The sequence below is a fragment of the Sminthopsis crassicaudata genome, chromosome 2 (genome assembly GCF_048593235.1).
Source record: "Sminthopsis crassicaudata isolate SCR6 chromosome 2, ASM4859323v1, whole genome shotgun sequence".
In the NCBI taxonomy this organism is placed as follows: Eukaryota; Metazoa; Chordata; class Mammalia; order Dasyuromorphia; family Dasyuridae; genus Sminthopsis; species Sminthopsis crassicaudata.
In genome coordinates, this window is record NC_133618.1 from 571,092,218 (window position 1) to 571,113,665 (window position 21,448).

Sequence of the window (21,448 nt, forward strand, 5' to 3'; positions counted from 1 at the left end):
CACTTGATGACACTTCAACTGCTTTGAAAAATAGCCATAGATTTTTTTCTTTAGCTTAAACATGTTTATTTCTGAAACTTTATTTTTCAAGGTTTGGTTTTCTAGTTTCTGTACCATCCTGGATCTCTTTTTCTGGTCATTCTGGTTTTGTCAACATTTTTTCCTAAAATTACCACATCTGAGCAAAAAGCTTACACTATGGTCTGACAAGGGCAGAATTCAGGTGGACAATTATGCCTGTTGTATCATAGACCCAATTTCCTCTAAGGAAGATTCATATATCATTATCTTTTTTGGTTGCTATGGCCATATTGTTTATTTACATTGGGCTTGTAATCTATGAAATTCTACAGAAGTTTTTAAAAAATATGTAGCATGCTCTTTGTTATATCATTGATTTTTTTTTTATATCCAAGTGTAAGACTTTACATTTGTCGCTAATTTTACCTAATTGACTGGGGGCCATTATTTAGATAGTTTTGGATTAGATCTATTATTTTCAAACAATAGAACTCTTAAATTCTAAGGATCACTCCAAGTTTCAAATCATCTGCATATTTGATAAGCATACCATCATCCAAGTAACTTTAAAAATGTTGAACAAAGCAGCACAAAGGACATGTCTTGGAATATTTTATTAAAAATCTCCTGCTATATATATCATATTTGTTTCATTTTGCTTCCTCTTATTTAACTATTTCCAAATCCACCTACTAGATCTCTCAATTTTATCCTACAGAATATTAAGAAAGATTTTGTCAAATGGTTTACTGAAATCCAATTATGCTCTTTGTATTTACAGAGATCCTAAATTTTTTGATCCACCAATGACAATCTCAAAGAAGGAAATTGGGTTAATTGTGGATGTGCTGTTTTTTCTGAATTCATGCTAGATCACTGAAGGGACAAACAGATGGGGTAAATAGGAAATTTAAATTTCCAGTGAGGGTGAGAAAGATCTATTCATTTTAGATTATGCCATTGTGAAAACCAAGGACAATGTTTCAGCAATTTAAGGGTTCAGATGACATATCTTTCCATTCAAGGTAGGAATTGATTGATGGAGTTGCAATGATATAAGTTGATCTTACTTGAAAGTAAATCAGAAGGAATTAGGGAATAGTTTGACTTTCTAGAGATCTTGAATGATTAGCTAAAGAAATAATTCATAAAGAAAAACAAGTATGAAAAATGCTAATAACTAGGGGTGGAGTCAGGGAGGGGAGTCAGGGACAAAAAGTACATGGATAGAAAATGTGACTTCAGGGAAGATAAGAAAGTGAAGTCCTATTAGTAAAATAAGAAATATAACACTTTTCCTAGAGAAGAGAAAAAGTATCCTATGCAGAGTATGATATAGAGAATATAATAATGCTACCAGCTGGCCCCAATGAAAAAAGACATAATAGTGGTTGAGGATATTCTGCTTAGTTGTTCTGCTTAGATTAGCTAGTTCAGCCTTCTCAGTCTACAGTCTCAAAGACTACAGAGTAGGAAAGTGAGTGCCAAGGAAATTGATTTATCACAAATCATATATTTAGTATCAGAGTCAAAATTATATAACTCAAATCTCTTAATGCCTCATCTAGTTTTTCTGCTATCAACCATGGTTTCTCATTTCTCAACTGATTTCTATTAGATATCTTTTTTTTCTATAGAAGCAAAGAGTTTATTTTTATTTAAGAAGAAACTGGGATAAAAATCAAAGAGAGGTAGTGTTTCTCAGACAGATAAATTGAAATCTCAAAATTTCTTGATGCACGAGCATTAACTTTTCAAGAGTAGGACCCTGGGACCAGACTGAACTGAGGCAGAGCTTACATTACCAACCTATAGAAAAGCTAGATAGTCAGGCCTGGACAAAATGTCTTTGTTTTCCTTCTATAATGTTTCCCTTTTTGTACTCTTTTATCCTCTCTACATCCCTCCCTTCCAAATATCTAGTATCTTCTCAGCTACCCAGGTACCAGATATAGTCCTTCTCTGTGCCAGCTTTATTCTTTCTATTATTCTTAGATAATAAGAAATTATCTATCCAGGGTTGTTATTCCAGAATTCCAGGACACACTCAAATAAATATAAGGGCATAGCAAGTGCTATAGGGGATGCTTTGGTTACAAATATTGACTCTCATATCCTGTAATTCTCTTATGACTTTTAGAATGCAGTTTTAGTTTTAAATTTTTTAATTGATGTCTTTGTCTTTATTTTACCTTCATGTCTGAATGTCTCTCTCACCTCACTCCATCAGTTCATCAAAACTAACATATCTATTGAATATGATGGCATATATTACACACCTATAGATCCTCCCTCTCTGAAATAAAGGAAAATAATATATTTTTCATCAAGTTTGATCATTATATTTATATACTATGGAACATGCATATGACTGAATGTAAGCTCTTTGAGAGAAAAAAAAAACTTTTTTGAGGGAAGTTTCACATTAGCAAAGCCAATCTTGAATAAACTAAGTTTTAAGTTAGTATTTTATTGGAATGAATTTGATGTGGTAGTGGGGGAAGTGAATGGAATTCCAGCTGCAAGTTGATGAATTTCCACTAAGTTTAGTTCCTTATCACTTCTCAGAGGGGAAAAAAGGAGGATCCTTGGGGAAGTGGGAGTAGAGGATAGTTCCATTGTGTTGCAGTGATATTTATCTTCCCAACTTTGAACTTTCTAAATACTTGAATCCTTGAGGTTTGGGGAAGGGTGGGTGTGTCATTTCCCACCACAGCAACAGGGTGGGAGACTTAGAAATTCCCATAGGGGGATTTCCTCCCAAATAGGAAATTCAGAGCCAGAATAGGAGGTTTGCAGAAATTAGTCAAACACTTATCTTTTAGGCCAGACAACAAAAAAGTGTCTTTGGCACAAAATAGAACTCACTCTTACCACTAGGAGGATAAAAACCCATGCAGAGGCCTGTGATAAAAACCAACAACAGTATCTTTTATTTATAGAGCAACTTTTCTCCTGTAGAACCTCAAAATACTGAAATATTCCTTGGATTTTGGCTAAAGACATCCCTTTATTCCCTATTGAAACACAGCCCCCTACTGGAGGAAATATGGCAACAGCTATATAGGAGGAAGCAAGGTTCAGGTCAGTTCTCTGAATGAAAGGGAAAGGGGACTTGTGTCCTCTTCCCTCTTTGGAATGAACCCAGTATACTCCCTGGCACAAGTACCCCTGCTCTTAGCAAAAACAAATAAACAAACAACAGCAATAAAAACACAAGTAAAACAAAACAACCCAACTATTCTGGGGTTTTTGGATAAGCAAAAATGACCTTGAACTGGATTTTAGCTCATCCAAAGCCCAGAATCTCTGAGCAGTTTAATTTAACCTAAAATAACAGCCTAGTAATCGTCCCTGATATACTTGGGAGGATCCCTAGGGGACTGGTGTCTTGTCACAAGGGGAAAACAGGCTCAGTTGCTTTCATCATTCAGTTCTTCCTCACGCAATAGGAATATTTCCATCCTAGTTCACCCAATGAAGAGAACCATCCTGTCTATAGGGACTGGATGAGAAATGATACCACATTTACTTAAAGTCAGTTATAATTAATAGAGTAGAACTAATATTATCAATCATTCTTCTACCATACAAGAATCACTTTTTACTTTTATAGATTAAAAACACCAAAGCTATAAGGAACCAGGGCAAGTGTAAAATATGCCCTGACTATAGTGGAATGTAGGAGGAGAAAGGCCCAATTTGCTGTGGCTGCTGAGAGAAAGGAGTGGATCCATCTAATAGGTTCCTATTTTAACTAATTATTCTTGTTAATTTGGTCCAACCCCAATTATTTCTATGCTGCTGCAGGGTTGTGAGTGTAACCAGTTCCTTCTAAATTATGGGTTTACCCCCTCTTGCCCTAGCTCTCAGTAAACATTGTCACTTATCTGAAAAGCTATAGAGTAAATATATTTTTCAGGAGGGGGATGGGACTCTGAAACTTCTATGGTTTTTGCCAGTTTTCCCATCCATAAAATGGGAATTTTATTTCATGTAGAGGAAGATATTTAATTGCTTTGATGATTAGAATATTCTGTAATAAAAAGAGAATTGAAAGAATCCTAAAGACTTGGTTTTAATCTTATTCTGCTGCTTTTAGCTGTGTATTCCTGGTCTCTTAACCTGTTAAATAGATATAGTAAAATGAGTGTTACCTATCTGAAAGGATTGTTGTAAAGGTTAAATGAAGTCATCTATGTCAAGGGCTTTGTATTCTTAAAGTGGTGTGTAACTTTACTTTATTAGCACATGTAAATCAATTATCTAAGGATTTTATTTTCTTTTTGTTTGTTTTGAAAATAATGTGTAGGATTTTGTTGTTGTTGTTGAGGCGATTGGGGTTAAGTGACTTGTCCAGACTTACACAGCTAGGAAGTAGTAAGTGTCTGAGGATGTGTAGAATTTATTACATAGGTTTTCACAAAATGTAAATTTATTGTTTTATATTGAATCCTCTTATGTTCTGCCATATGCATGGAAATGTTTTTTTTTTTTTAACTTTTTCTTTTCAAAATATATGCATAGATAGTTTTTAACATTTACCCTCACAAAACCTTGTGTTCCAAATTTTTTTCTCCACCCTCTTTTTTAGAAGGCAGGTAATCCAATATATATTAAACATATGCAATTCTTCTATACATATTTCCACAATTACTATGCTGAATAAAAAATCAGATTAAAAAGGGAAAAAAATGAAAAAGAAAACAAAAAGCAAGCAAACAACAACAAAAAAGTGAAAACACTGTGTTATGATCCACATGCAGTCCCTCCCCACAGTCCTCTCTCTGGATTCAAATGGCTCTCTCCATCACAAGACCATTGGAACTGGTACAGATATGAGTTTTTTAAAACAGGCTAATTTGAACTAAATCCAAATACATTGCTTTTACATAGTGGCTTTATATTCAAAGCAGACTGATACTAAATATCTTCCTCTATATGGAATAAAAATTCCATTTTATGGATAGGAAAACTGAACTCTAGAGAGTTATAGTAGCTTGTCCTAATCCCCTTTACTATTTAATTATGGATCCAGGTCCAGAATAGTGCAGCTAGGTGGCTCAATGGATAAAGAACTGAACCTGGTTTCTACTGGGCTTATATCCCAAAGAGATCTTAAAGGAGGGAAAAGGACCCACATGTGCAAAAATATTTGTGGCAGCTTTTTTGTAGTGGCAAGAAACTAAATGGATGCCTATCAGTTAGAGAATGGCTGAATAAATTATGATAAGTTATGGTATATGAATGTTATGGAATGTTATTGTTCTGTAAGAAATGACCAACAGGATGATTTCAGAGAGGTCTGGAGAGACTTACGTGAACTGATGCTAAGTGAAATGAGTAGAACCATTACACATGGCAACAACAAGATTATATGATGATCAATTCTGATGGATATGGCTCTCTTCAACAATGAGATGATTCAAATCAGTTCCACTTGTTCAGTGATAAAGAGAGCCATCTACACCCAGAGAAAGAACCATGGGAACTGAATATGGACCATAACATAACATTCTCACTCTCTTTGTTGTTTGCTCTCATTTTGTTTTCCTTTGCAGTTTTTTCCTTTCTTCTCAATGTTATTTTTCTTATGTAGCAAGATAACTGTATAAATATGTATACATATATTGGATTTAACATATTTTTTTTAACATATTTAATGTATTGGACTACCTGCCATTTAGGGGAGAGGGTGGGGAGAAGGAGGGGAAAATTTTGAACAGAAGATTTTGCAAGGGTCAGTATTGAAAAATTACCCATGCATATGTTTTGTAAATAAAAACCTTTAATTAAAAAATAAATAAAAATAAAAAAGAACTGGACCTGGAGTCAGCAGGACCTGAGTTTATATGTGACCTCAGACACTTACTGTGTTTGTCTTAGTTTCCTTAGCTGTTAAATGAGCTGCAGAAGGAGATGGCAAATTGCTCTAGTATCTTTGCCAAGAAAACACCAAATAGTGTTACAAAGAATGGGATATGATTGAACAACAACTGCCAGATCTAGAACTCAGGATGCTTGATTTGGAGGCAAGGGTTCTTTTTTTTTTTTTAAACTGCACTGTCTCTGACATGTAAATGATTTCCATTTTAGTTGTTTAGGTGCTAAATGTCCAAACACAAAGAAAATAATTAAAACCTAGAGACAGTAATAAGGGTTTTCTGATGGTTTCACCTAATTCCTGTTTTTATTCTTTATTATTTCCTCTTTATTCTGTATATAGTTTGCTTTGTATATACTGTTTATATGTGGTCTATATCATTAGACTGGAAGCTCCTTCTGCTTCTTTTTGTATCCCCAGTGTTTAGAAAAGTACCTTAATAGATGTTTGTTGAATTGAAATGAATTATATTTATTGAATCCTAGTAGTTAAGGTCACTTAATCCAGTTCTAGACCAAATCTAGGACCAATACTCTACCAATACTCTACACTGGACTAATACCACTAAGGTGGGAGTATAAAGGGAACCTTTGTCTACTAAATAAGAAAACTTAATCTTGAATTAGTGTAGTTACTGGATATATTTAAATCTCATCTTCCAGCTTATTATCTTGAGGAAAAAAAAGGAGAAAAAAGTGGAAGTAAGGTGGGAGAGGAAAAGCAAGGAATTGATAATAGGAGCTTTCTGCTTAGACCTTGAAAAAGATCGAACTGCTGCTGCTGGAATCTTGTTTCAGGACTCATTAGGGAATCTGCAGTAAGACAGAAAGAGATAAACAAAAATCAACTAATAGGATTTTTTAAAAACTAAGGTACGGAATTGAGATATTGTCATACAATTGCATAAAAAAATACTGTCAGGATCGACCCAGCATATAAACTGTGTTCTGAGATCAGTATAACAATGAACCTTTGTCCTTACTCTTTTGAATCAATTCTGCTGCAGTTAAATAACAGAATTGGCTCAGATAAACATTGGTTTGATAAAAACCTGCAGAAATCAAGTTCGGGTCATGAAGTCCTACTATAAATAAACTTTTTTTTTTTTTATTAAACAAACTTTCCTCATTGTTGCTGCTATCCCTCATTGCCCAGCTCTTTGTCTAGTCCCAATTATATGGGACAAGCCTCAGCTACACTGTCATAGTCTTCTCCTAGAAAGAAGGTCCTGGGTCTAGTTTCTTTCCTCCAACAGAAAAAGACTTTTTAATCTATAACTCTGTGAGCAATTTGCTTTTATTTTAACTTAATAGTTAGACAGACTTAACAGTTGGCATTATAATCTCTGTGGCTCTTAGGTCATTTATTTTCAATTTAATAATACAAAAGACCAGAATATGGAGTAAATCTAGCTCAGGAAGGTTTCTGGCTCTAAGAAAATATGCAGACTATACATAAAGAGAACTATGAAGAATGAATGTAAATTAACACATGTTATGTTCACTTTTTCTCCCTTTTTCTTCAGTTTTGTTTTTCTCTTGTGGTTTTTTCTCTCCCCATGTGATTCATAAAGAAACGTGTATTTAAAAATGTAAAAAAAAACATGTATAACCAGAAAAATAAAGAAAACAATAAAAAAGTAACAAAGAAAATATGTAGACTCAATTTGGATTTAGAAATATTTTAAGAAGAACATTAATAAACTTGAGAGTATCCAAAGACTTTGAGACCATACTCTGCCATGATTAGTTGAAGGAATTGAAAATATTTAGAGAAGTCACTAGAGGACATAATAGTTGTCTATAAGTATTTGAAAGTATGTTTTTGAAAAGAGTTAGATTTGTTCTTCCTGGTACCAGGTGGCAAAACTAAGAACAATGGACCAAAGTTGCAAAGAAGTGATTTTAGTTTGACATGAGGAAAAACTTTCTAATATTGAGAGTTGTAAAAAAATAGCTACTTGCCTCTGAAAGTAGTGAGCCCTCAAACAGATGTTAGACAAACATGTATTGAGAAAATTGTAGGAGAAGTTTTCCTTAATGAAAAATCAACACCTAATTATATTTACATTAAAGCATTTTCAAATAAAGATATATTTTTATAGAATTTTATAGAACAATTGACTAGATTCTTTCTAGGATTACCATGTAGGATTGTAGAATTTAAAACTAGAAATTCAGATTGAATTGTCCATTTCTCTTCTTTTACAGATGAGAAAACTGAGGCCCAGGAAGAGTCTTGTCCAAAAACTTTCAGTTATGCATGCCTAAAGAGTAGGGCTAATATTTGTCTCCTATGGATATTGAATATCCACCTGGCTGCAGCTGATGAAATTGTTGTCATAGTGATAAATAACGAGCCTTTGGAGGAAAGGCCTTGAAAATTCAATCCTCAAACTGATAGCTACTAATTATCCCCAAGGATCTCTAGTTATACTTTATTATAGCTTCTCTTGCTCACACCTGGATTACTGCAATAGCCCATTGATCTCTCTGCCTCATGTCTTCCCCCACTCCAAATCAACCTTCACTTAGTTGTCAAGTTAATTAATCTTATAATGCTGGTTTGACCATATGCTCATCCTCATCCAATAAACTCCAGTGGTTCCTTATTACTTCCAGGAAGTAATATAAAATCTGCAGACTTTCAAATCCCTTTATAACTTAACCCCAGTCTTATTTTCCAGTTTTTTTTATATCCTAGTCAGAATCCTTGCAATTCTAGTCATGTCATTTGTGGCTCTGTTTTATCATATCCTTAAAACTGAAAAAACCAAAATCACTATTGAAACAGCCTTTTATATCACTTTCATGAACTCTCCTAGATCAGCTGGCCACTGATGTCATTTGGTGACAATATCTTGTCCAAGAAAGGTTAAACACTAGGCTTAGGAAAAGAGCATAGTTGAACAGTGTGGGTCAGTTGCAGTAAATCTAGATAGCAGGACATCAATGAAGAAGCATAAGTTCCCTGAAGATCTGAAGCAGTGTTCAAGAACAGTTTCAGGACCTATCATTAGATAATTCCTTTAAAGCCCACGGTAAGAATAAGAGCCAGTAACAGAGGCTGAATACAACAGAGTAGCGTGATTCTGAAAGAATAATTTTAGCAGCACTCAAGATCAGAACAAGCTTGCTGTGAACAACCTAAAAATTTTTAAAAATTGTACTGGGAGCAAGAAAGAGATCAAAGAAGAAATAAGATTGCTATTTCAGGTGAATAGGATAACTGTAATGAATGACAGGTGAGAAGATATAACTGATCAATTTTTATTTTGCTTTTTTTTTTTTTTTTTTTTTTTTTTTTTTTTTTTTTTTTTTTGGTAAGGATAATGATCTTTGAATTGGAAAGGAAACAATTTCAACACAATCAGGTCAAATGGGGAAGGGGTGCATTTTCCATGAAGCTTCAGCTCCCAAAGACGGGCTGAATGAAACTATAAGGATCTCAAATGCTGTGGACATGCATGTCTCTAGTGATTGCCTAGGGTAGGTGAGAGAACTTTGGAGAGATGATGATATTTGAAAGGGGAAGACAGTTATGGTGGTACCCAGCTTAGGACAGTGAGTTACAGCTGCAAAGTGTTGCTGAGGGTATGTGAAGAAAAGCTAAGACAAAAAGAATATTTTTTTCTGTTAGGTGCATAGTAGTGAGTGGCAGATCTTCTGAAAAAAAAAATCCTGTGTGAGAGGCTCTGCCCAAGTTTTATTCTAATTACACCAAAGGCTATATCTTCTCTCCCTCTAAACATAAGGAATCAGAAAAGATAACTTTCGGTATTTTTCATTTTTGCAATGAAACCCTAAAACCTGAATTCTGTGTGCTTTTCTTATTGTTTTACTAAATGTTTTAAAGGCAAACAGATGTTTTACTTGAACAATATGCATTCCTTGTCTGACCTGACAGTATGATGCTACTATAAGTTTAGATAAATTTAACACGATGAAGGCTAAATCAAGCTTATGATGATAAATGTTTAATAACTGACTGAAAAATCTACCCAATTCATATTTTTAAGCTTAACATTATTTATATTTTCTCTATCCCCTTTTTAAGTCTAAATAATCAACAAATCAAAAAACCAAATCTCAATTTGCCTATTTATGTTGTGTGAATACTAATACTGAAAATTTAATAATTAATTCTTGAGAGCCAGGTAGAGCTGGCTCTAGCATATCTCTGGGCTGAGTAAAGTATTCTTATTAATCATATTTATTGAAGGGAATACTTCCTTCAATTTGTATGTGAATACAAAACTAAACATTTGAATCATAAATGTTTTCTCAAATCTTTATTTTGTTATTATTCTGAGCTTGAAAATACCACACGAAATGAGCATTTCCATAAAACATTGAAGAGGGCATTTTCACTTGGTTCTCCTTTCTCATCTCTAACTCCTGGTTTCCTGGCTTCCTTCAAGCCTCTGCTAAAAGCCTATCTTCTACAGGAAGCCTTTCCTAATTCCTCTTAATCCTAGTGCTTTCCCTCTATTAATTATTTTTATTTATCTTGTTTGTAGCTTATTAATATAAATTTATTTGCTAGTTGCATTCTTCAATAGATCCTGAGCTCTTTCGGGGCAGGGACTGTATTGTGTCATTCTGTGTATTTTAGCACAGTACCTGGCAAACTGTAGGCACTTAATTTGCTTATTAAATGAATGACAATTACAGGTGAGGCCTGTAAATAAAAGTGGAAATCTTTGTTGCATAGATATTGATTTTCTTTTCAAGTTAATAAATAATAAATTCCACATGTAACTTTTAAAACTATTCTGTTAATTGGTGATTTCTTTTGTGATTTTTATTTTCTTATCAATTTTTTGCATTGCTATTACCATATTACTGTAATATTTGTAATATTGTAATAATTGTAATAACACAATGTTATTACAATGAGGAAACTCAACTCCTACCCTTGTAACAAATATTCCAATTAAGAAAATTTCCACAATGGCTATTTCCAAAAATGTGTGACTCATTCTACAGATTGAGTCCATCATCTCTCTGTCAGCGAGTGGATAACAAACTTCATCTTCAGTTCTCTGGAAGTGTGGTCATTACCTTGATCTGAATTCTTAGATCTTTTAAAGTTGTTTTTCTTTATATTACATTTATTGTATATGTTGTTCTCCTGCTTCTGCTCATTTCATTCTGCATCAATTCGTATAAATATAGCTATTTACAATTATTGTTCAGTAGCTTTTCAGTTGTGCTTTACTCTTCATGATAACTTTTTTGGCAGGTTTGCCATTTCCTTCTCTAGCTCATTTTACAAAAGAGAAAACTAGGCAAACCAGATTAAGTGAGTTGGCCAGGTCATAGATAGTAAGGATCTAGCTAGATTTAAACTCAGATTTTCCTGACTCCAGGTCCAGTACTCTATCTATTATGCCACCTAGCTGTAGCAAATTTTCCTAGAATCTTCTGATGTCTCTTTTGTCAGTTTTTTCTTCTTCTATGCAATATGGGGGCTTGGTCCCAAATTGCTTTCTAGAATGTTTGAATCAGTATGGATCAAGGTCTATTATCAACAGTGCCTTGAATGTTCTGGTTTTCCCACTATCCATCCAACATTTGTCACTTTTTTTTTTTTTTAATCTTTGCTGATATGCTAAGTATGAGGAGAAACCTCATTGTTGCTTTCATTTGCATTTTTCTTATTAATAATGATTTGTGTCATTTTCTCTCATATTGATAGCTTAGATTTCATCCTTTGAACTATCTGTTCATATTCTTTCATACGTATTAAATAGAGGATGGATTTTATTTTTAAAAATTTGAATCAATTTCTTATATAGCTGGGAAATCAGACCTTTACCAGAGAAACTTTCTGCAAGTATTTCCTGTTTCCACTTCTCCCTTCCTCTGACTCCACTGGCCAGTAACTATTTCCTTTCTAATTTTAGTTCATGGATTTTATACAAAAAATTATGTAAAATTTTTATAAAACTGTTCATTTTACTATCTATAATTCTCTATCCCTTGTTTTGTTATTAATATTTCCATATCCTTATATATGGAAGAAAAATTTTCATTTTTCCTCTAATTTGTTTATGATGTGACCTTTTATATCTAGATCACATATCCATTTGGAGTTAATTTTGATATAAAATATGAAGGGTTAGTCTAAACCTAATTTCTACCATATTTTTGTCCAGTTTTTTTTAAATCACATAGTATGTCTTTAGTAGCTAATATCTTTGGGTTTATTGAACATGAAACTACTAGGTTAATTTGCTTCTGTATGTTCTATACTTAACCTTTTCTATAAGCAATTTCTAATTTTTTTAAATGAGTACCAACTGTTTTCAGAATTACTGCTTTGTACTATAATTTGAGATATGAAATTGCTAGGCCCTTTCTTTCCCCATTTTTCCATTATTTCTTTTGAGATTCATGATTTTTTCCCCTCTCTCCAGATGGATTTTGTTACTATTTTTTCTAATTCTATATAGTTACATTTTGTTTGGTACCATCAACTGCAGAATGACTTAGCAAATAATGGTAGATGAATATACTGTATTATACTTTATGGACCTTATAAGGCAAAGTAAGCAGAACCAAAAGAGCAATTTAAATCATAACATTAATATTGTAAAATGAAGAAGTCTAAAAGATTTAAGAGTTATGAACAACTAAATGACCAACATGATTCTAGAAGATTGAAGAAGAACATTTGCTCATCTCATGAAAGAACAATGATGAACTAATATGCAGAATAATCATATACATTTTGGTCAATGTGGGAATTTGTCTTTCCTTCCTCCTTTTTTTTTCTCCTTTCCTTTCTCTGTCCCTTATCTGTTCTTCCCTTTCTCCTTTCTTTCCTCCTTCCTTCCCTCCCTCCCTCTCTTCTTTTTTCCTTTTTTTCCTTTCTCTCCTACTTCCTTCCCTCCTTCTTGGTTGGACAGAGGGAAATAAAATAAATGATAACATTTCTGAAAAGAAAGTATTTTACAACTTTCAAAGTGCTATAAAAATGTAAACTATGGAAGGAAAAAGAAGAAATAGAGAAGGCCTCAACTAGTGTGGTAGTCCTTTATGTAGAATTCTGAACTTTAAAGGTTTTCCTCTTCAGTTGTTAGTTGTTCTCCTTTCCCCTCCTAAAAGTCACTGTATTTATTTTAGATTTACTAATTATTTGCATATTATTTTTCCCTTGTAGAATGTAAAATACTTGAGAATAAGAACTGTTTTGATTTTATCTTTGTTTCCCTAATACATAATAGGTGCTCAACAGATGCTTTTTGAATTGAATTAATGTTAGGAAGAAAAACCTTGCTTCAGACATTGACTAATTATATCCTCCTGGGCAAGCCAATTTATGGCTTCTCAGCCTCAGTTTCCTCCTCTATTAAAAGGGGGAAGGATAAGAATTTTTGTAGCACTTGCTTCAGAGGGTTTTTGTGATGATTAAACATGATAATGAATGCAAATATATTTTGCAAACTCACCAAATAAATGTCACTTATTATGATTATTAATCATTATTATTTTGTTTTACATTTAAAAAGAATTCCAGTCTGTTACATTTAGAGGACTTTAAACAATGATTTAAGCTAAGAACATTTTTGGCTCTGGCCTCAGAGTACTTTTATTTGATTGTAAATTAGATAACATTTCTTCACTTGGAGCTCTGGCCCCTTGTTCTAAGACAAGAAAACAAATATCAGAAGCCATGCTGGCTTGGGATATTTTATTTTCCATAAATGACAACTTCCATTTTTAGTGCTGCTAGTTAAAGATGGTCTTCTGCAAACTAACACATTCTTAGCAAATGATCCTAAATGTTATTATGACATTTTCTAATAAACTCTTTAATCATCTGCCAGGTATTTTGGTATTCTGGCCCTAGCTTTACCACTAACTAGCTGTGTGACCTTGAGCCACATCCTTTAGCTCTCTGGGTTTCATGTTCTTAATATATAAAGGGAAGGAGTAAATTCATACCAGGATTTCCCAAATCCAAATCTTCTAGAGAGAAAATCTGAAATCTGTATTTTCAATTGCACTGCCCTCAACACCATACCTTGGGAATGGATTTGAGAAATAAAGAGAAGGAAGAATCTGAGAATGAGAACAGGGATATGGAAGAGAAAGGAAAAAAGTTTTTTTTTTTTTTAAATAGATGTTTATTGTTCTCTTGTATTTTCACACTACTTAGATTTCCCCTTATAGCTTGTTCTCTCTTCACACACCTAGAAAATCTGCTTTTATGACAAAGATTTTAAAAAAGGTAAAAAAAGAAAAAAATTAAGTAAAACTGATTAATATATTAAAAATTCTGACAAAATACACGATGTTCTACACCCATAGCATCCTTCCCCCCTTTTCAAAAAAAATTAGAAACATTTCCTCATAGCTCTTCTTTGGGGCCCACTTTGTCCTTTATAATTTTGCAACATTTTTTGCATTTTGTTTAGAAGTTGTTGCTTCTCTTTACATTGTTGCATTCGCTGTGGTTTTCTTGTCTCGGCTTATTTCATTGTGCATCTGTTTATGTAAATGTCTTCATGCTTTTCTGTAGGAACAGTTTTTAAAGTTAAGGATTTTAGGAATAAGGACCTTTGGTTTAAATGAATAAAAATGTATTTATTAAGCACCCATTGTAATATTATATTATATGATGTGCCAGGTCCTTGGGAATATAAATACAAAAGTATTCATCCCTGTTCTCAAGGAACTTACATTCTTAAAAAAGAAGACAACATGGGGGAATGGTGGACAGGGAATTATTATATGGATAGTCATAGAAATGATGAAGGAGATTCAGAGGGTTTTTCCTTTGTACAATAAGCAAAAATAATAACTTGGTTATTGTCTTTCAGAGTAAGGGATGGAAAGGGCATTTGGAGGTGCCTATATGTTCAGAAACAGGGTTAATGGAAAGATGATACAAAATGACTAGAGAAAATAAATGTGAAGCATTGTTTGAGAGCTACTAGGTATCATAGATCAGTCAATTTGTACTAGTACACTGCCAAGGCAGTTTAACTGCAGGAACAGAGGTATAAAGTTTAGTGGGTTAACTCACTCAGAAAAGGAGACATGGAGCCTCTGATCTGGAGGAGGGTGTTGAACTAGGTTAACAGGGGCTGGCATCAGAACATGGATAGAAAGATATCACAAGAAATCTAAGATGGTTAGATATGCATTGAGTATGTGGCAGTAAAAGGCTATAAAAATTTACAGAGTTGTGGTTTATATATTCTTGTAGCTCTTATCTAGCTCAAGAATTCTACGAGTCTTCTTCCTTCTCCCATTAATCCCCTCTTTCCTTTAAAGTCTTTTTTCTTTTTTCTTTAAGACTTTCCAATTAAGGATTTAATAAAACGAATGTTATGGAATATTATTGTTCTGTAAGAAATGACCAACTGGAGGAATACAAAGAGGCATGGAAAGACTTACATCAACTGATGCTAAGTGAAACAAGCAGAACTAGGGGATCATTATACACTTCAACAATGATACTGTACGAGGATGTATTCTGATGGAAGTGGATATCTTCAACATAGAGAAGAGCTAATCCAATTCCAATTGATCAATGATGGACAGAATCAGCTACATCCAGAAAAGGAACACTGGGAAATGAGTGTAAACTGAGAGCACTGTTTTGTTTTGTTTTTCTTCCCAGATTGTTTTTAGCTTCCGAATACAATTCTTCCTTTGCAACAACAACAACAACAACAAAATTCGGTTCTGCACATATATATTGTACATAGGATATACTATAAGATATTTAATATGTATGGGAATGCCTGCCATCTAGGGGAGGAGGTGGAGGGAAAGAGGGGAAAAATTGGAACAGAAGGGAGTACAACGGATAATGTTGTAAAAAAAAAAAAATTACCTATGAATATGTACTGTCAAAGAAAATGTTATAATTATAAAAATTAATAAAAAATTAAAAAAGGATTTAATAAAACTATTGCTTAAGGTTTTGTAGATGTATTTTTTATTGTCTTTAAGTTTCTTTCCTTCTGATCAAGCTTAGGGATAGATTGATCCCTAAAGCTAGATTGTTTATTCTAATTTGGCTACATTACCTTTCCATGAATCCACAGTATTGTTTATTGTCCTGTTATTTCTGCATAACTGTTTCATTGTTTTTTTTGTTTTTTTTTTTTGACCTGGTGATCAAGGCCTCCACAATGTAGGCCCAACTCAGTGTTTCTTAAGAATCTCTTACAATTTTCTTCTATCAATTTTTTTTATTATACCTTATCCATGCCATTCTCTCCACTTAGAATGATCTTTCTATTCCCTTATTCTTCATATATTTAAACTCTGCTCATTTTTCAAGCTCCAGTTTAAATGTAATTTTCACCATGAAGCTTTCATTATTCTTCTTAACTGGAAATAATCCCTCCATTTTGGAACTCTTTCTCAGCAGAATGTAAACTCTTGGAGGACAAGGGACAAATTTGTTGCCTCTAACTAATGTCATAAACATACTTGGTACTCAATAAATAATTATTGGACACATGAAATGAATAGATAAGTAAAGTTGCTAATCTGAGAAACATATAATCTTTTCTAAAAATGAATCAGATACATTTTGATTTTTTAATTCTCCCCAAATTTTTTACTTTTTTGCAGCAATATAAGTAGAGTTTCCTCCATTGCTTCATATTAACTAGGTAATATATTCATCAGGGAACAATATATCTGGCACATAAGTTCTAGTCTGTGCAGATAACAGGCATGTAAAATGCTTAAAAATATATCTTTGACTAAGATATGATTCAATGTTTAAGGCCCTGAAGGAATATGAATGGGTTCTCACAAAGAATCTGTTTTGATTAAAAACTAACTACTAAATCATGTATGGGGATGCAGCAGTTTTTCAAGTTTGCCAACTTCTGTGTGTTGTTAATAATTTTCATATAAAAAAGCTAAACATAATCCTACTTAAGAAAAGTGTTTATTTTCTATTGGTTTCAACTGCCCAAATACCTTTTACTTAATCCAAGATAACTTTAAACTCTATTTAATTTGTCCTGGTTCCTTGGGTTATTTTATTTTCAATGCAGAAGTCTAATAAAACCATTGATTTCCAGCCTAGTTATTTTCGAGAACCATCCAAATGATTAATTTAAATCCTCTTCCATATGACAGCTCTTCAAAAAATTTATTCAGTCAGATGTAATTCTTGACCCAAATTTAACAGACATTTGTATCTACTCTTTGAATGAATGATTTTTGTTTTATTTTGTTTTTAAAACTGGGTCTCTCTAGTCTAGTCTGGAATCAGAGCAAGTCATTTATGAGTTCATTCTCACTATTGATCCAAAAGAAAGCTTCAATATGCTTTGTTTCCAATCTGAGCCAAACCTCCCCTCCTTAGGCAACTTGCTGTCCTTCCCAGTTCTGAGAGCTTACTACATTGGTGTCAGACTTGGTGCAGATACTTGATCAGATTAGCCCACTTTAACTCAGAACTTCTAAATTCAATTAATAAGTGAATCCACATCGAGAATTTAAAGAGCCCAAATTAAAACATGTAATTTAGCAATTCTTTCTTGTAGAGGTGAGAGTTTATGCTGTGGGAATAGAAGATTGACATCACTAAGTAAAAGGGAATGGAAAGAAGAAAAGAGATGTAGACAGAACCCTGGGAAATGGCTATATTTATTAAGCAGGAAAAGGTCAGCAAAAAAAAAAAAAGATATGAATATGGAGGAGATTTTGGAGTAATCAGAGAACTAGAACTAGGAAAGGGAAGAGGAGTAGAAGCCAAAAGAAGAAATAGAATAAAAAAGAAGGAACTGTTCCATAGTGTTCAATGCTACAGAGATATCAAGAAGGATAAGATACAAAAGAAGTCCATTAGCTATGGCATTTATGAGGTCACTGGAGACTCTGGAGAGGTCATTTTCATTAGGCTAGTGGAGACAGAAGTAAGATTTGTTTAGAGTGGATAGAGATGAGGATGTTGATTATGTGACAGTTAAATATAGATAATTTTCTAGAAATTTTGCAGTAAAGAGTTAAAAAGTTAAATTATGATGGTATTTTTCTCCTAAATGAATGTTTATAAAACACATAGGCAGTTACTATGGTTAAAAAAACAGTATTTAAAGAGACATGTGCTGTTATTATTCTACTTGGAATTTCTAGGAGGGAAATTGATGTTATCTATATTTCCCAGATGGAGATACTGAAGCACTAGGAAGTGAAGTGACTTATTCCAGATAACACAAGAGGATAATGAAACCAAAATCTGAAGTTAGTAGTTATCTAATACAATATTTTTTTGTAATACAGTTTTTTTAAAACAAAGGATCACTCTATATTTTATTTTGCTGGCATTAAGAATGTGGCTGAGCTCACAGAAGCAACTCAACAACCACTACAGCAACATTTATTAAATACCTACTGTATATAACGAGAAGCAGTGTGACATAATGGATAGAGTTCTGGCTTTGAAATCAGTTTTAAAAATTGCTAGGCTTTCTAGATTTTGTCTTTACATCTCTGGTATCCAGACCTTGTTAAGATCATTTTTTTTAATAATTTTTTTCTTTTTTTTTTTTTTTTGACCTTTCATCTAGGGATTTTTTTTTTATTTTTAATTTTTTCCTCATTCCTCTTTTTCTGTTTTTTTTAAATTTTATTTAGAATTTTTTCCCCACAGTATATATGCATGAGTAATTTTTTTTATAATATTATCCCTTGTATTCATTTTTCCAAATTATCCCCCCCTCCCTCCACACCCTCCTCCCGATGACAGGCAATCCCATACATTTTACATATGTTACAATATAACCCAGATACAATATATGTGTGTAAATACCATTTTCTTGTTGCACATTAAGTATTGGATTCCGAAGGTATAAGTAACCTGGGTAGATAGACAGTAGTGCTAACAATTTACATTCACTTCTCAGTGTTCCTTTTCTGGGTGTAGTTATTTCTGTCCATCATTGATCAACTGGAAGTGAGTTGGATCTTCTTTATGTTGAAGATATCCACTTCCATCAGAATACACCTTCATACAACATTGAAGTGTACAGAGAAGATCATTTTTTATTTAAGGTTACTGCATTAGTCAATAACTTTTGTTTACTTGATTCAAACTTCTCTCTTCTTTAATCTGTCTTCCACCAACTGTCAAAGTAATATTCCTAAAGCATTGATCTGATGATGTCATAGCACTTTTTGATCAGCTCTGATGGATCCTTATTACTTTGAGAAACAAATATAAAATCTTTTGATGAACATTTGAGGCCCTTCACAATCTGGCTCCAATCTATCCTTCCAAGATTATTATATATTATTTTTATTATTTTATTTTATTTTATTTTTTTGCTGTGGCAATTGGGGTTAAGTGATTTGCCCAGGGTCACACAGCTAGGAAGTGTTAAGTGTCTGAGGTCAGATTTGAACTCAGTTCCTCCTGACTTCAGAGTTGGTGCTCTATCCACTAAACCACCTAGCTGCCCCTTATATTATTCTTCTTTATGCACTGTATGGTTCAACCATACTGACATTCTTGATATTACTCACACATGACTCCAACACCAGGCTTTTGCAGTAGCAGACTCTAATACCTGGGATATCTTTCTTCCTCACTTTTGCCTTTTAGAATCCCTAGATGCCATCAAAATCCAGCTCAAGAACTACCTTAAGCTCTTACTTAATTTAATTAAATTAAGTACTTAATTTAGTACACTAAGTAAGTACCACTCACACTAAGTTAAGACACTTCTTGATTCCTCCAGCTGCCAATATTGGAAAATCTCAGGGAACTGAGATTCCAAGCTCTGATAGGTAAGCCTTTGCCTTATTTTTCCCAGAAGTAGGCCTCCATATCACTTGGGGCTACTATTTCTAACCCTGAATTTGAAACATTATTCTTGTCTCACTTCATTTTTGTCTCTATACTCAGCACCTCATGGTAGATATTTGTTGAATTGTGGCTATGGGCAAATCATGTATAGCTTATCTGAGTTGCAGGAAGCCTTTTATGATTATAAGCTATAGACATTTTGGGATCTGCATTAGTGGTGGGGAATCCCCACATAATCATAGCTTTTTGACATACTGATATTGTTAAAATGTTCTGTGCTAGTCACTGGATACAAAGCCCACAATAATTTATTTCTAAGAATTTAAATATATTTACTTCTTCTACACATAATCAAACAAACATATAATTATTGTTTTAATTTTATTTTTGTTCAGTGGTCAACATAGTGGAATAAATTCTAGATGAGCAGGAATGGGCTCACTTATTACAGGGTAAAATTTCTCAAAAAGTAGTAAATGTAGTGGAAATGTATACAGATTAAGAATCAGAATATCTGAATTCTGTCATCAACCATGTGTCTTTGGTAAAGTCATTCAATCTCTGAGCCTCAGTTTCCTTATCCATAGAATAAGAACAGTAGAACCTATCCTACTTAGTTCCCGAAGTTGCCATGAGGGCCAAATAAATTTTTATAGAAGTAAACAAATTTCAAAGCTCTATACAAAAGGAAAGTATTAATAAAGTTTCTATTTTTATTTTCCTTATTTCTTTAAAAGTAAGGAAGCTACTAAAAATAGAAAGGTGGCAAAACTTACAAGGTAATCATTATTACAAAGAGAAAAATAACCATTCAAGATCAAGAAGAAATGAGGCAGTAGCAATCAAGTTTCAGGTCTGGAACTAAAATTAGAAATTAGAACTGAAATGGTTATGAATATTATCTTTGACCCAGGAAATACTGGGTTATATATCCATAGCTGGGTCTAACCTAGTATAACTACTAGGGCTGATTGTAGAAATCAAAGGAAAAAAACTGACCCATGCAGCTCTTTTTTGTAGTGGCAAAAATTGAAATAAAGAGGATACACACTTATTGGAGAATGGCTGAATAAATTATGGTACACTAATGTAATGGGATACTCTTGTTCTATAAGAAATGATAAAAGGGGCAATTTCAAAGAAACTCTGGAAGACTTGTACAAACTCATGAAAAATAAAGTGAGCAAAACCAAGAGACTATTTTATACATTTATTTACACATTCACACATACAACATATTTTGTAAATATGAGGTGTTAGAAACCAGAACATAGTGTACCTACAGGAAAATTTATGTCTACTTTTAAATAGTAAGGATAATAAATAAAATAAATATTAGATACTCTCATATTAAATGTCCTATGCAAATTCTTCAAAACACATATCCCTCCTTTGGTTTCAAGACAGAGAAATTTTCAGGGAATGTTATACAGACTACTATGGTTCTAATATAAAAACAGTTCGGTGCTTTAAATTAAAACAAAACAAAACCCAACAAATTATTTTCCTAACTCCTCCACAAAGTGGAGCTGTATGTTCACTTTTTTTTCTCTGAAGATCAGAGTACACTTTAAAAGCAAACCAAAACATCAAAAAAATAAGCAAAATAAATCAACCACTCCCAAACCCAACAAAACCCTATATCCCATATCAATATATACCCCAAACCTAAGAAAAACTTTCCTAATGTGGTCTTTAAGACAACTCAGTTTTGTTAAGTTTAAAGGTGTATCCTCTAGCAGGATTTCA